This window comes from Leptonotus elevatus, chromosome 1 (assembly GCF_054856555.1).
Source record: "Leptonotus elevatus isolate MCC_2025b chromosome 1, RoL_Lele_1.0, whole genome shotgun sequence".
Lineage (NCBI taxonomy): Eukaryota > Metazoa > Chordata > Actinopteri > Syngnathiformes > Syngnathidae > Leptonotus > Leptonotus elevatus.
This window is the reverse complement of record NC_141239.1, coordinates 16,754,608-16,771,375: the sequence shown is the minus strand read 5'-3', so window position 1 is coordinate 16,771,375 and position 16,768 is coordinate 16,754,608. Positions and strand designations below refer to the sequence as shown.

The window sequence follows — 16,768 nt, the reverse complement described above, 5'->3', positions numbered from 1 at the left end:
GGCTGGTCTCACCACAGTCTGATACACCTTTCCTTTCATTTGAGCTGAAACTCTTCTATCACACATCACACCTGACACTTTTCTCCACCCGTCAGTTGATCCCCGATGTAGTCCCACCACCACTTTGAACTCCTCCGTCACCCCTACAGCACACCTCACCACTGTCTTACAGTCCTCATACATGTTCTGCACCACTCAAACATACTTCTCTGCCACTCCAGACTTCCTCATACAAAACCACAGTTCCTCCCTGGGCACCCTGTCATAAGCTTTCTCCAGATCTACAAAGACAATGCAGCTCCTTCTGACCTTCTCCATCAACATACTCAAAGCAAATACTGCATCTGTGGGACTTTTTCCAGCACAAAACAATACTGTTGCTCACAAATGTTCACCTCTGCCCTCAGTCTAACTTCAACTACTCTTTCCCATATCTTGTGTGGCTCATCAGCTTTATTCCTCTGTAGTTGCCACAACTCTGCACATCTCCCTTGTTCTTAAAAATGGGCACCAGCACACTTCTCCATTCCTCAGGCATCTTCTCACAAAGATCCTGTTGAACAACCCAGTCAGAAATTCTACCTCTCCTAGACACTTCCATACCTCCACAGGTATATCAGGACAGAGTGCCTTTCCACTCTTAATCCTCTTCAATGCCCTTGTCACTTCATCCTTACTAATCTTTGCTACTTCCTGGCCCACAACACTCACCTCTTCTATTCTTCATTCATCAACTCTTTAAAGTACTCTTTCCATCACACTACTGGCATCTGTCAACAGCACAGATGGCATTCATTAACCCAGGCCGATCTGGTATGGAAGTCATATATTTGATTCGGCCAAAGTTTTAAGTCAGATTCCCCTCCCTGACATCCCTCTGTATTTATCTGGGCTTGGGACCGGCCCAAGACACTGGTATGTGCATTAGCAGTACATCCAACTTTGTTCAGGTTCTAAAGTAAAGTCTACTCAAATGCAAAAAAACAAAACAAATGTATTAAATTGTGCAAGGATACACAAAAAGGAAAAAAAAAAATACACACATTTTGATAACTTTACATACTTTGTACTTTTCTGGTCATATTCAGAGATAGTCATTGATAATGCTTTTATTTTATAAGAGGTACATGCTGATTTACAGAAACTGTAAAATGTCTTCAAAGTGCCTGCTGTGACATCAGTATGCATTTTGGAGAAGTAGTTTGAGCCATCTAGTTGCTCTGACAGGTGTGGGAAGTGCACAGTTTCTCCAGATCTGCGGAAGACAAAATACAAATTAGATAATGTGGATGTGTTGCTGGTACAAGGTCAGACTTTTACGCCATACTTCAGAGGTTAAAGCCCCTAAACAGCCAAACCTGGTGTGGAGTCCATGCACTGCCTCAGTGAGGTCATGGCATCCATGTAATCTGGTCCCAAGAAGGTCTTATAACTGCATCCGCTTGGCACCAGCTGGAGACACTTTGTGGAGTCTTTGAAAAGGAGGTTCTCAGGTGCCGACTCAAACATTGCAAAACTGGGGTCACTGCCAGTTCTGCCGAACCGGGTCTAGAAATGAAAGATTTATAGAAAACGAAAACTAAGCTTCTGCATGACAATTATGAGGCAAAAGAGCACTTCCTACCTGCTGTTCCTGAAGAACAGTGACAACAGTTTGGTGGGTTTCGGGACAGGTAACCACAGCGTGGTCTGGCGAGGCTCCCAGGTGGCAAGACTCAAAGTCTGTGATTGGCACCGGACCCTTGGTGGGGCAAATCAGCTCGTAGTCGCTGCTCGAGACATTAACGGCCCATGCTGGACCCTTTCCTGCAACGGAGCACAAGTATGATGTGACAGGATATGGTGCTCATGATTGGATGGGGGGGGTTGTTAAGGCGTCAAGTTACCGTCACTGTTTTCTGCAACAATTGTATGCTTAATGAAGGCCACGTCGCCAGCACCCTCAACAAGACATCTGAAAAGGAGAGAATTAATTCAGTAAAAGCTAGCTTCAATTTACTAACGCAGCATTTGAAGTTTTAAGCTACTATCCCCGTTTTTCCTAGGCGGCACGGTGTAATAGTAGTTTACGCTGCTGCCTCAGTAGAGGGGTTACAATTTTTTTGCCCTCATGCAAAATGCATGGTAGCTAAAATTGAAGCCTAAACAGATCATACAAGTGAAAGCTCATTTACCTTTTTGTTCCCTGCAATTGGCTGGCAACCAGTCCAGGATGCATGTACCCGGCTTCATTTGAAAAGTCAATTGGGATAGGAAACTTTGAATAAGCCCTGATGAGGCCAAGGGCAATAGAAAGCGGACTGATGCTTTCCCAATGATTAACCGCTGCACTGTTATGACTTTACCTAAAGGCCCCAGCGTAGCCGTAGTACTTCTCTTCTGAACTTGCGTGGCACTTTGCTTTGTCATCCACAGTTTTGCCACTGCCTACACACTGAGTGCAAAATGGTGAACCTGCCGGTGAGCCGGGGGCACAGCCGCTACTGAAGAAGTTGGCTGAGGAAACAGCACATGGCAATATTGTTAAATTTTAGACAACTTGAAATGTACCTGTATATTAAAAAGCAATGCATATACCTCGTGGTGTGAATAATTATACACCAGAAACTGTAACTATTTTAATTGTTGCACTGCTATACACCAGTGTTGACAAACTCTCAAAGTTTAGACCAGACAACAAGCTGAGACTCACATTTGTTAACAGTGTCAGTCTACAACACTTAATGCCCCAAAAATGCCAGTTACAATTTAGTCATGCATTTTACATTGCACTTACTGAAGTTGCAGTCGTTAGTCTCTTTGTAGATTTTACCCATGGGGATGTTCCAGCCGGCGGTCCTGCCAAAGCCTGTGTGGCATGACCTCTTGCCCCTCAGCGTTGCCCAAGTCAACCCAGAACCCTTCTTTACCACAGCAACGGCATAGGAGGATGCTGAGGCTAAATACACGACATTAGTTTTTTTTAAATGAAATCTTTACAATAAGGACACATTGCAAAGTTGTGAGAGTCAACCAAGACTCGAAAAAAAATTTTTTGTCATTGCAATAGAAAAATCTATTTACCTCCAGCTTGACTGCACTTTGCTGTGGAGAGAAAATGTAAAACTGTTACTTGCGAGCCACAATTACCAAACTATTCACTTTTTACCTTCATCATACTGCTCCACCATGGCTGGAACCAGACCGCACTGCCCAGCGGTGTACACTTCTCCTCCATCCACTGCCAACGCATCTGCATCCTTGCGCTGAAGTGAAAAACAAAATGGCTGAAATACACTTCAATTTCAAGCATGGGCTGCCAAACTTGTCCCGTTATATAGGCCTACTGAAGCAATGTCCACCCAGTTAATTCTTAAAAGTTACCTCAGTGGTCTTACATTATACGTTGCGAGGTCAGCATTTAGCCCATTTAGCCGTTTTTGATCACCAATTCTAATTTGAGCTCATTTAGCAAAAGCTATGATAAGTCTAACTAATTCTGGTATCAGATATGTCCATCCAATTTGTTTAACAATTTTTTTTAACACTTTACAAGGGAGCTACCATACGTTTTGCAGACCCTTAAATTTTGTATACACATTTGTCATTCTACCATGATCATCTTCATGCACTCTTCCACAGTAGGTGCGCTCCGGCACAGAATTTTGTATTCGCCATCCACCATGCCCTTGATGCTCCATTCGTTACATTTCTGAGTCTCGCTCATGCCCACGGAACACCATGTGATGGCGTTTGATCCAGCTGCAGTGACCTCTGAAAAGTGATACAAATTTTGCTTAAAGTGTTCACCTGAGTTTCATTGCGTTTGTTACCTTTGTTGAGGGAGCGCACGATGCCCAAATAGCTGGCACCCAGATACAGGAAGGAGCTGACGTTTGCAGGCAACCTGACAAGCTTTTCAGTCGAGTCTTTGAACAGCAGATTCTTGGCAGGTGCATACGCTTAAGAGGAGAACAGGTCAAATCCCTGTATAAAAAAAACAAAAAAAACACACACATTTAAACAAATTTAAGGGGAGGGAATCCCCTACAACAGTAGCAGGTCCTGGGCCTTATAACAACCTCATTTTTTTCTCAAATCAAGTGTTCAGCCTACCTGCACGGTGGTGAGGTTATTCCAGATACACTCTGCCAGCTGTGGGTCTTGGCAGGTGACCACGGCAAGGTGGCATTCCTCGTACTTGTCAATGGGTGCTCTGGTGTTGTCCATGCACAGCAGCTCGTAGTCAGCCTTCATGTTGTCTGTAAGAAGAAAAAATAATATCACATCAAATTCATTTCTGTTGATCAAAAATCCAACCAAACAGTGCAGTTAGTCTTGTTCCACACAGTTTAATGCCCATATGGCAAGAAAACTTTGTTTCACTCAGCTCTAGTTTCCCAAATGGGTTCAATGCTAAATGTGAAGGCTTTTTTTACACAAAGCTTTAATGTGAATGAACACAAGACAGTACATTGAAGAAACTCACCTGGTACCGTCAGATGTTGTACAAACGCCACATCGCCAGCATTTTCGACCAGGCACCTAGTAAGAGTTACACATAAAAAAAAAAAACATGTAAAACTGCTTCGAAACTTAGTGACACGTACTTCTCAGACCAAGTGTCTATGACTTCATTGATCCCACGGGGTCAATCCTGGGACCCTTTTTGGTCAAGCTACACGTCCTACCACAACTAAACTATAAAGATCCATTGAACCAACCACTAACAACTAAAAGCATTTAAAAATCAGTCGAGTGGGGGAGCACTGCTTACTGGAATGCGCCACTGTAGTCATAGTAAGGTTCGTTGTGAGAACGTGAGCAGTCTCCCTTGCAGCTTCCACACAGTTTAGAACCCTTTTCTGCTCCTGGGACACAGCTCTGGGAGAAGAAGTTACCCACAGCTGCACACACAGAAAAGGGGGGGGGCTACAAAATGCAAAGTGGCCTAAATCAGGTCTAACCACTGACATCACTCACCGGCCTCAATAGTTTCATCCTCAATGCCTCCCCAATTCAGCACACCCAACTTAATCAGAGTTCCAATTGGGATGTTCCAGCCAGCAGATTTTCCCAAGCCAGTGTGGCAAGATCTCTTCCCTTTCAGGTCTCGGATTCCGAACCCGGAGTCCTTCTTAACCACAGCGACTGCGTAGTAGCAGCTATCTGAATCTGAGCAAATTGAAGAATGATTTTATGTCATTTGAAAAATGGCATTTTCCTCTGCGACAATATGCTTTCAGGCATTCCACAAAAACCCAAAGCATGACTTAAAATGTTGTCATTATTGAATGATTGTCGACTTACTGGCACCATAGTCCTCAGCAATTATGGGATGGAGTTTGTAGTCCTCCAGGCCAGCGGTGTAGATGTCTCCTCCATCCAAGGTGATGGCATCTGCTGTACCCTCCTGTCCATAGACAAGTGAAAAATTCATTTGAATAAAAAAATGTTCACATCATTGGCCACTTTCATAACAGCCAGTGTTGCCAACTTTCTGCATTTAAGCAAATTTGCTAAAACTCAAGAAACTTTTGTTTACTTTGTACTCTCCCAGCCCTTTTGCAAGCACAGTGAGAAAAGTCAACCTCTACAGTTTTGAACAAGATGCTGCAATCAAACGTTAGACCGCCATTCTGTTAAAGATCCATTTGGGAAAGGAAAAAAAATGAATCACTCACATGAATGGCAGTGATGCATCCCAAAGAGTCCAATTTCCTGACACAGGTGAAGACTGGCGCCTTGGCGGCAAGGTCCAAACACTTCTGGTGCTCATTGTCAGATATGACGCACCACCTCACGTGTTCGGTGGTGGCCGACAGCACAACAGCTACTGCAAAAAAAGTACAACAAAGCAAAGTAGTATCGCGGTGCAAGCATACTAGTGATGACAGTTTACAAATATTGACCTTGAGCTCGATGAGAGAGTGTACATTGAAACATTTTAGTTGGCTACTAGTGCAGCAAACTACTACGGTTTAATTGTGCACTAAATAAATAACCACTTGTGTTTGTTGAGCCTTTAGAGCACTTTGATACCCCGATTATCATCCATGTACTAGTGGCTACTAGTATGCCATTTAATGACGACAGTCTCAACCATGGATAAAAGCTAGTGTATAAAAATTTAAAATATTGGCATTTACCCAAGTAGCTGAGCAGCAGTAGCGTCGGACTCAGAGGTGACGAGAGGAGATGCTTCATGGTGGACGGTTTCCAGGTCAGCAGAGTGAGCTGCAGTCAGAGTCCTCTTATAGCCACACTATGGACTGGAGGGGAGGGAGCAGAAGCGATAAATGACAGTCCGCTCAGGTTTCCCCATTGGGTGGGTGTTTTTACGAATGCAGAATTTGAAGGGGGAAGGAAGCTGGTGTGAATCAAGTCCCCCGCTCCCACAACACACCTTCACAATTGTCATCTTTGATGTATTAGTTAAAATATACATTATACTGTGCTAAATTTAAATGCCAACTAACTGAACATTCTCATCCAAAACAAAGATTTAACATTTTTTGTTTATGTAACATTTAGCATCAAGTGAGCATTTTCCGCTACAATTTGCCAACAGATGACAGCAATGTTAAATACTGAAATTCAAAATAATAAGTAAATGCTGAAAGTTTAGTCAGATAGTATTTACGCAAAGCCTATTTTGCATAATTGGAATAAATCTATCAATTTAAGAGTTAAATGATCAATTTAATTGCTAATTAGCTTGGGAGGGGGGGGGGGGACTAGCAAACATTTCAATAATACATGTAAAATGACATCATCACCTACTTTGTTCAATTTGTGGCCTTGCTCTTTGTGCCAAAAAGCAAAGAAAAGAGAGGACCCCAGATTCCTCATCACTCCTTTTATATCTTGGCTCAGCTGAATGCTGATTGACCTCAGGTGCTGCAACCAGCTGGTCTGCCAAAGAGGTAATAGCGCTCCTAGTGGTGGCCAGAGTAAATGAAGGAGAGCCATGATGGCTGCAGGCAAGATTGAAAATGAATAGACATGACGCCATTAATCCGTTCCAGTGTCTCAAAAAAAAGAAAGAAATAAAAAACAACAATGTTGCAATGTATTTTGAATGAGACCATAGCGCTTTATAATGTTACATTTTATACAAACATCAACTCAACTTTTTTTTGCTCCATAATGTGTTTAAAAAACAACAACTTTACTTCATAAGACGTGAAGTGTATCTTCTGCCCCGATTTAGTCATAACTGTTTTAATTTCCTCATTTCCTCAGTAGAGTTTGTTCTGCGGATGTATCCTTGCGAGTGTTATCGCAATTTCTGCCAGGTGCAGTCATGACTGAATAACCTCCTCTATTTCTCAAATGGGCTTTGGTCTGTGTTTGAATGATGTCCTTGAGTTTTATCTCATGTCCGGTCAACTCCGGTTGAACTGTTTACTGGAAACTGTGTGGTACCGCCTTTCAAGATAATATAAGAATATTGTAATCTTCGCACTTGTGAGAGGCTACAGCCATTGTCTGTAACTCACTTGTGCCCGGAATATTCTGTAGAAATAAAAGCTTTGAAGGAACTCTTCATCGATCTCCAGCCTGTATTCAGATAACCAACATTCTCACTACCCGAAAGAAAACGAGAGAGAGAGCAGTGTTTCTGCTGCCCTTTATCAGAAGGGGGAAGGAGGAAGTCGACAAGTAAACTGGTAAATTTCGAATGGTACATGATCTAAGAGCTATTAATGCTGTAGTTATGACCCCTACCCTGCTGGTGCCCAATCCTCACTCGACTCTGTCACAAATCACTCCATCACACACTCATTTTACCTGCATTGATCTTGCTAATGCATTCTTTTGTATTCCTCTTGACCCGTCTATGCAGAAGTATTTTGCATTTACGTGGAATAATGAGTGTTACTCCTACACCCGTCTTCTTCAAGGTTTTGTGTTGTCTCCTGGACTTTTCAATGATTACCTTCGACAGTTACTGTCACCTCTCCAACTTCCTCCGGATGTTGTTTTGGTGCAGTATGTGGATGACCTACACCTAGCTGCACCATCCGAGGCATCCTGCCTTCTAGCTACACAGCTCCTTTTGAGCCACCTGGCTTCACATACTCTTTCTTAGACTCCAGCCGCTGAAAACTCTTTTGTTCTGCTTAAACAGTTCTTGTCATCAGCTGCGGCTCTTGTCATCCCTGACTACAACAAGATGTTCTTTCTGGATGTTTCTGAAAAAACCCCCAGCAGTGTTTCTGCTGTTCTTTATCAGAAGGGGGAGATAGGTGAAAGACATGTTTGCCTTTATGCATCAACGCCTCTTGAAGAATATGAACAACATCATCCTCTTTGTGCAGCCTTTGCTTCAGCATTAGCTCGCCTGATTCAGAAAACATCTCACATTGTGTTACATCACCCGCTGACAGTACGTACATCACACAGTACAGTGCAGTACGGAACCAGCCAAGCATTTACTATGACAGGGGGACGACAGAGAAAGATTGAATCAGTCCTGACACAACCCCACATTTTGTTTATACATAAAGGAATTAACATGGCAGCAGGCCTGTTAGAAGGACAACCCCATTGCTGCACTCAGCGAATTCTGGAAGAAAACTCACTGAGAAAAGACCTTTACGACACACCACTGGACGACCCAGACTTGACGTTATTTACGGACGGCTCGTGTTTTAAAGGCGACAAAGGACTCCAATCAGGTTTTGATGTAACACAAATGACAGGAACAAACTTTGACACGATAGTGGCAGAGAGACTCACAGGGCCACAGTCAGCTCAACGAGCAGAAATAGTGGCCGTAACAACTGCACTGAAGTTAGCACAAGGAAAGACTGTAAACATCTACACTGACTCTGCGTATGCACATGTAGTTGTGCACACCGCCATGGCAGAATGGCAAAGAAATGACTTCATGACTGCAACATGGACACCCATTAAACACCATCAATACATCTTTGCGTTAAAAGACGCCTTACTACTGCCTAAAGCAGTAGCTGTGATAAAATGTAAAGGACACTCAAAAAAAAAAAGATTTTGTGTCAGCAGGAAATGATTCGGCGGATAAAGCGGCAAAGGAAGCGGCGGGCTACAGCCCAACATTTCAAAAACAAACATCTACAAGCAGTAGAAAAGGCATCGGGGCTAAAACACACATTTGGTTCAGTGTATCATCCCCAATCCCAAGGACAGGTTGAGCGAATGAATAGAAATATTAAAGAAAAATTGGCTAAAGCACTGGCCTCATCAAATTTGAATTGGCTACAAGCTCTTCTTGCTGCACTAATGAATGTGCGAATGTCACTATACTCAGCCAAAGGCTGGACTCCGTTTGAATGTCACACCAACAGACCATTTCCGGCTCCAACAGCTCCATTGGAAGAGACGCACGTTCCAGGACCTCCAGAACTTAAACAACTAACATTTACTTTCTCCCAGCTAACAAAAAAACAACCAGATGGTCCTTCAGAAATAAATGATTGTGAATATGTATGGTTGAAAGTGATTAATAGAAAATGGTCTGAGCCGAGGTGGACAGGACCCCACAAGTTGACGGAGAGGACATCTTCTGCAGTTCGCCTGCACTGAAAAGATGATACGTGGTATCACATCTCCTCCACCCGACCGGCAAGGACACCGGCTGGAGCCATTGTCCCTGCACCAGGCAATCACCCAACAACACCGAGAAGCAACCCGGCTCCCACTGACATCGTTCTATTAAAGTTGTGTTCACGGTATACGGGCAGAATAATCCCAGTGACTCATCCTGGGACCAGGCAGTCTACCCTAAGGTCCTGAAGACGCTGACAGCGCCCTCCAGCAGCAACCCAAGAACATCATCTCGAGATGGCTTTGAAGTGGGAACGCATCTCCATCTGCTGCTACATCACGACACTCTTTCTCATATCGACTTTTATGCCAATCTGGTATCTCTGGAAGCCCCTCAGTACAACCTTGAACATAACCACAACACATCGTACTAAGCGAAGTATTGATTCTCCACAAACTCCCTGGCACCCCATGGACAGGGGACATCCCTTAACTATCAACATGTGGAACACATATGCTTACTCCACTGCAAAATCTTTCAATGAATCAAATTGTTCTTTAATGCCACATACTGCTAAACAACCTTCTCTCACTACTAAAGGGATGTTTCATTGTTGCATGCTTTTTCTTCTTATTCTACTGATGAGATGATAATATCCAATCTTTCCACACAACCCTTGCTTAATGTTGCGCCAGCCGTCTGCCACGATGACGCCGCTAGTACCTGTTTTTGTATTTTTATGGGCCTGCTGCGAAGCAGAAGGCACATATTACTATCCTAGAAAAAGGGAAAAAGGGTTTATTATTTTCCGCAAAAATGCGGCCCGTACCGTAGATCGCACCGGCACAAATGAGGTATCAAACGATGCGGCTCGATCTGACTCGCTGCGCTATTATTTTTATAAGAATTCCCAGTTACCATGGCGACGCTATTCCCAAAAAAGTCCCCCAAAAAAGTCCCATAGGAATGAATGGGAAACCGAAAGAGATCAACTCCAATCAAGCACCTTTTTCCAAGACACGCTGCGCGCGCATACGTTAACCAACCGGTATGAATTTTAGCTCATTTTGTTGGAATTTTTGTCATCTTTAGCTCAGTGTCCAAAAAAAATTTAAGGAATGAAAGCCCTCCCCCCTGTGCGGGTTCAAAGACAGTGAGTGAAATAGCCTTTATCACATTGGTTTGTATTGCATGGGCTTGAGCGGACCAATTAAGAATCAGAGTGTAGACAGGGAAAACAATTATTTCAAGTTTCACTTCAACTCGTCACCATGGCCACAATCTTTGCTCACTAGACATCAAATTCGCACATTTTGTAGCCACAAGTGTCTAGTTTCTGAAAAAACTATTTTTATTTGGCTAAGGTGTCATTTAGTACCTTTATTTTCACTTTAAGCGAGGAGAAGTCGGACTATTTCGCCTCTTTTTCCATGTTAATTTCGCCGTTTTTCCCTCTTCATTTTCGATCAATCATAAGTTTTCAACCTGCTCTCATTTGGTCATTTTTCAGCCGATTAAAAAACTGAGAACATGCTCGCGTTCCCCAAACCCTTGCCGTTCCAACAAGCCATTTGGAATCTGCATCTTCAACCGTTAAGTCGTGAGAGGCTTTTGTTTGAGGTGAGCGTAATCCTATACAAAATCAATGGAATGTTGGTGCGTGACGTCTCCTAACAACTTAAAATCAAATGTGTGTGCGTGAATGTGCATGTTTCGTAAAGGGGCAGTAAGATACTGTTGATTATGGTTAACTTCCACATTTCTTGACCGATTTCAATGGTTTAAATTTTAAACTGTTCAGCTCATTTAAAAGAGTCAGCAGGCCCATTCAAAATTTCCGCGGAAATTTTTCTAGTTTAATTTTTTTTATTTTGTTCATTTCATGTGTCGGACTCTTTCGAGTCCGAAAGGGGGATTGAAGTGTATGTTCTGCCCAGATTTAGTCATAACTGTTTTCATTTCCTCATTTCCTCAGTAGAGCTTTGTTCTGCGGATGTATCTTTGTGAGTGTTATCGCAATTTCTGCCAGATGCTGTCATGACTGAATAACCTCCTCTATTTCTCAAATGGGCTTTGGTCTGTGTTTGAATGATGTCCTTGAGTTTTATCTCATGTCCGGTCAACTCCGGTTGAACTGTTTACTGGAAACTGTGTGGTACCGCCCGTCAAGATAGTATAAGAATATTGTAAATCCTCTGTAATCCATTGCCTGTAACTCGCTTGTGCCCGGAATATTCTGTAGAAATAAAAGCTTTGAAGGAACTGTTCATCGATCTCCAGCCTGTATTCAGATAACCAACATTCTCACTACACGAAAGAAAACGAACACGCGGAGGAAAATATCTACTCCACAACAGACGGCACATCATTAAATCTGCAGAAAAAAATTGGGGGAGAAATTGTTTCAACCATTTTGAAAAATCCGTGTCACGGGTAGCCAGTGAAGGGAGCGGCCAGAATTGTACAGTAATGCTGCCACACCAGGGAAAAAAAGCTCCATGATAAAACATGAGTTGTTAAGGCAGATGGCAAAAATTGGCAAATTTGTATTTTTAAATCCTAAATGTTTTTAACACTAGTTCTTTTTAACAGTATTATAGAAGAGCAGCACAGTTATGTTGCCACACTGCAAAAACATTTATTTGTGTAAATTTACTATAAACTAGTGAAATGATCTGCCAGTGCAGCAAGATCATTTTACTTAGATATCTTGTAACAAGAAAAATGTGTCGATGGGTGAGGGTTTCAAAGTAGGGTTTTAAACTAGGGTTAGGGTTTCAAAGTAGGGTTTTAAACTAAGGTTAGGGTTTCAAAGTAGGGTTTTAAACTAGGGTTAGGGTTTTAAAGTAGGGGTTTAAACTAGGGTTAGGGTTTCAAAGTAGGGTTTTAAACTAGGGTTAGGGTTGCAAAGTAGGGGTTTAAACTAGGGTTAGGGTTTCAAAGTAGGGGTTTAAATTAGGGTTAGGGTTTCAAAGTAGGGGTTTAAACTAGGGTTAGGGTTTCAAAGTAGAAGTTTAAAATAGGGTTAGGGTTTCAAAGTAGGGGTTTAAACTAGGGTTAGGGTTTCAAAGTAGGGTTTTAAACTAGGGTTAGGGTTTCAAAGTAGGGGTTTAAACTAGGGTTAGGGTTTCAAAGTAGGGTTTTAAACTAGGGTAAAGGTTTCAAAGAAGGGTTTTAAACTAGGGTTAGGGTTTCAAAGTAGGATTTTAAACTAGGTTAAGGGTTTCAAAGTAGGGTTTTAAACTAGGGTTAGGGTTTCAAAGTAGGGTTTTAAACTCGGGTTAGGGTTTCAAAGTAGGGTTTTAAACTAGGGTTAAGGTTTAAAAGTAGGGGTTTAAACTAGGGTTAGGGTTTCAAAGTAGGGTTTTAAACTAGGGTAAGGATTTCAAAGTAGGGTTTTAAACTAGGGTTAGGGTTTCAAAGTAGGGGTTTAAACTAGGGTTAGGGTTTTAAAGTAGGGGTTTAAACTAGGGTTAGGGTTTCAAACTACGGTTACGGTTTCAAAGTAGGGTTTTAAACTAGGGTTAAAGTTTCAAAGTAGGGGTTTAAACTAGGGTTAGGGTTTCAAAGTAGGGTTTTAAACTAGAATTAGGGTTTCAAAGTAGGGGTTTAAACTAGGGTTAGGGTTTCAAATTAGGGGTTTAAACTAGGGTTAGGGTTTCAAAGTAGGGGTTTAAACTAAGGTTAGGGTTTCAAAGTAGGGTTTTAAACTAGGGTTAGGTATTCAAAGTAGGGGTTTAAACTAGGGTTAGGGTTTTAAAGTAGGGGTTTAAACTAGGGTTAGGGTTTCAAACTAGGGTTAGGGTTTCAAAGTAGGGTTTTAAACTAGGGTTAAAAATTCAAAGTAGGGGTTTAAACTAGGGTTAGGGTTTCAAAGTAGGGTTTTAAACTCGGGTTAAGTTTTCAAAGTAGAGTTTTAAACTAGGGTTAGGGTTTCAAAGTAGGGGTTTAAACTAGGGTTAGGGTTTCAAAGTAGGATTTTAAACTAGGGTAAGGGTTTCAAAGTAGGGTTTTAAACTAGGGTTAGGTATTCAAAGTAGGGGTTTAAACTAGGGTTAGGGTTTTAAAGTAGGGGTTTAAACTAGGGTTAGGGTTTCAAACTAGGGTTAGGGTTTCAAAGTAGGGTTTTAAACTAGGGTTAAAAATTCAAAGTAGGGGTTTAAACTAGGGTTAGGGTTTCAAAGTAGGGTTTTAAACTAGGGTTAGGGTTTCAAAGTAGGGGTTTAAACTAGAGTTAGGGTTTCAAAGTAGGGGTTTAAACTAGGGTTAGGGTTTCAAAGTAGGGGTTTAAACTAGGGTTAGGGTTTCAAATTAGGGGTTTAAACTAGGGTTAGGGTTTCAAAGTAGGGGTTTAAACTAAGGTTAGGGTTTCAAAGTAGGGTTTTAAACTAGGGTTAGGTATTCAAAGTAGGGGTTTAAACTAGGGTTAGGGTTTTAAAGTAGGGGTTTAAACTAGGGTTAGGGTTTCAAACTAGGGTTAGGGTTTCAAAGTAGGGTTTTAAACTAGGGTTAAAAATTCAAAGTAGGGGTTTAAACTAGGGTTAGGGTTTCAAAGTAGGGTTTTAAACTCGGGTTAAGTTTTCAAAGTAGAGTTTTAAACTAGGGTTAGGGTTTCAAAGTAGGGGTTTAAACTAGGGTTAGGGTTTAAAAGTAGGATTTTAAACTAGGGTAAGGGTTTCAAAGTAGGGTTTTAAACTAGGGTTAGGTATTCAAAGTAGGGGTTTAAACTAGGGTTAGGGTTTTAAAGTAGGGGTTTAAACTAGGGTTAGGGTTTCAAAGTAGGGTTTTAAACTAGGGTTAAAAATTCAAAGTAGGGGTTTAAACTAGGGTTAGGGTTTCAAAGTAGGGTTTTAAACTAGGGTTAGGGTTTCAAAGTAGGGGTTTAAACTAGAGTTAGGGTTTCAAAGTAGGGGTTTAAACTAGGGTTAGGGTTTCAAAGTAGGGCTTAAAACTAGGGTTAGGGTTTCAAAGTAGGGGTTTAAACTGGAGTTAGGGTTTCAAACTAGGTTTAGGGTTTCAAAGTAGGGTTTTAAACTAGGGTTAGTGTTTGAAAGTAGGGTTTTAAACTAGGGTTAGGGTTTTAAAGTAGGGGTTTAAACTAGGGTTAGGGTTTCAAAGTAGGGTTTTAAACTAGGGTTAAAAATTCAAAGTAGGGGTTTAAACTAGGGTTAGGGTTTCAAAGTAGGGTTTTAAACTAGGGTTAAGGTTTCAAAGTAGGGGTTTAAACTAGGGTTAGGGTTTCAAAGTAGGGGTTTAAACTAGGGTTAGGGTTTCAAAAAAGGGTTTTAAACTTGGGTTAGGGTTCTAAAGTAGGGGTTTAAACTAGGGTTAGGTTTTAAAAGTAGGGGTTTAAACTAGGGTTAGGGTTTCAAAGTAGGGGTTTAAAATAGGGTTAGGGTTTTAAAGTAGGGGTTTAAACTAGGGTTAGGGTTTCAAAGTAGGGGTTTAAACTAGGGTTAGGGTTTCAATGTAGGGGTTTAAACTAGGGTTAGGGTTTCAAAGTAGGGGTTTAAACTAGGGTTAGGGATTCAAAGTAGGGTTTTAAACTAGGGTTAGGGTTTCAAATTAGGGGTTTAAACTAGGGTTAGGGTTTCAAAGTAGGGGTTTAAACTAAGGTTAGGGTTTCAAAGTAGGGTTTTAAACTAGGGTTAGGTATTCAAAGTAGGGGTTTAAACTAGGGTTAGTGTTTTAAAGTAGGGGTTTAAACCAGGGTTAGGGTTTCAAACTAGGGTTAGGGTTTCAAAGTAGGGTTTTAAACTAGGGTTAAAAATTCAAAGTAGGGGTTTAAACTAGGGTTAGGGTTTCAAAGTAGGGTTTTAAACTCGGGTTAAGTTTTCAAAGTAGGGTTTTAAACTAGGGTTAGGGTTTCAAAGTAGGTTGTTTAAACTAGGGTTAGGGTTTCAAAGTAGGATTTTAAACTAGGGTAAGGGTTTCAAAGTAGGGTTTTAAACTAGGGTTAGGTATTCAAAGTAGGGGTTTAAACTAGGGTTAGGGTTTTAAAGTAGGGGTTTAAACTAGGGTTAGGGTTTCAAACTAGGGTTAGGGTTTCAAAGTAGGGTTTTAAACTAGGGTTAAAAATTCAAAGTAGGGGTTTAAACTAGGGTTAGGGTTTCAAAGTAGGGTTTTAAACTAGGGTTAGGGTTTCAAAGTAGGGGTTTAAACTAGAGTTAGGGTTTCAAAGTAGGGGTTTAAACTAGGGTTAGAGTTTCAAAGTAGGGGTTAAAACTAGGGTTAGGGTTTCAAAGTAGGGGTTTAAACTGGAGTTAGGGTTTCAAACTAGGTTTAGGGTTTCAAAGTAGGGTTTTAAACTAGGGTTAGTGTTTGAAAGTAGGGTTTTAAACTAGGGTTAGGGTTTTAAAGTAGGGGTTTAAACTAGGGTTAGGGTTTCAAACTAGGGTTAGGGTTTCAAAGTAGGGTTTTAAACTAGGGTTAAAAATTCAAAGTAGGGGTTTAAACTAGGGTTAGGGTTTCAAAGTAGGGTTTTAAACTAGGGTTAAGGTTTCAAAGTAGGGGTTTAAACTAGGGTTAGGGTTTCAAAGTAGGGGTTTAAACTAGGGTTAGGGTTTCAAAGTAGGGGTTAAAACTAGGGTTAGGGTTTCAAAGTAGGGGTTTAAACTGGGGTTAGGGTTTCAAAGTAGGGATTTAAACTTGGGTTAGGGTTTCAAAGTAGGGGTTTAAACTAGGGTTAGGGTTTCAAAGTAGGGTTTTAAACTTGGGTTAGGGTTCTAAAGTAGGGGTTTAAACTAGGGTTAGGGTTTGAAAGTAGGGTTTTAAACTAGGGTAAAGGTTTCAAAGAAGGTTTTTAAACAAGGGTTAGTGTTGCAAAGTAGTGGTTTAAACTAGGGTTAGGTTTTAAAAGTAGGGGTTTAAACTAGGGTTAGGGTTTCAAAGTAGGGGTTTAAAATAGGGTTAGGGTTTTAAAGTAGGGGTTTAAACTAGGGTTAGGGTTTCAAAGTAGGGGTTTAAACTAGGGTTAGGGTTTCAATGTAGGGGTTTAAACTAGGGTTAGGGTTTCAAAGTAGGGGTTTAAACTAGGGTTAGGGATTCAAAGTAGGGTTTTAAACTAGGGTTAGGGTTTTAAAGTAGGGGTTTGAACTAGGGTTAGGGTTTTAAAGTAGGGGTTTAAACTAGGGTTAGGGTTTCAAAGTAGGGTTTTAAACTCGGGTTAAGTTTTCAAAGTAGGGTTTTAAACTAGGGTTAGGGTTTCAAAGTAGGTTGTTTAAACTAGGGTTAGGGTTTCAAAGTAGGATTTTAAAC

General features: G+C 41.3%; 1 pseudogene across 1 annotated transcript; it reads right to left on the bottom strand.

Moving 5' to 3' along the window:
• Window positions 1-1,211: 1,211 nt before the first annotated feature.
• On the bottom strand, window positions 1,212-6,196 carry LOC147181073 (serotransferrin-like; annotated as a pseudogene). Its single transcript, XR_015094380.1, has 17 exons — window positions 6,129-6,196; window positions 5,664-5,815; window positions 5,290-5,392; window positions 4,963-5,154; window positions 4,757-4,886; window positions 4,469-4,524; window positions 4,096-4,241; window positions 3,813-3,966; window positions 3,593-3,753; window positions 3,149-3,245; window positions 3,064-3,084; window positions 2,777-2,938; window positions 2,346-2,496; window positions 1,887-1,954; window positions 1,625-1,806; window positions 1,359-1,548; window positions 1,212-1,255 (listed from the first exon to the last, which is right to left on the bottom strand). The product of XR_015094380.1 is annotated as a serotransferrin-like (transcript).
• Between the last annotated feature and the right edge of the window lie 10,572 nt (window positions 6,197-16,768).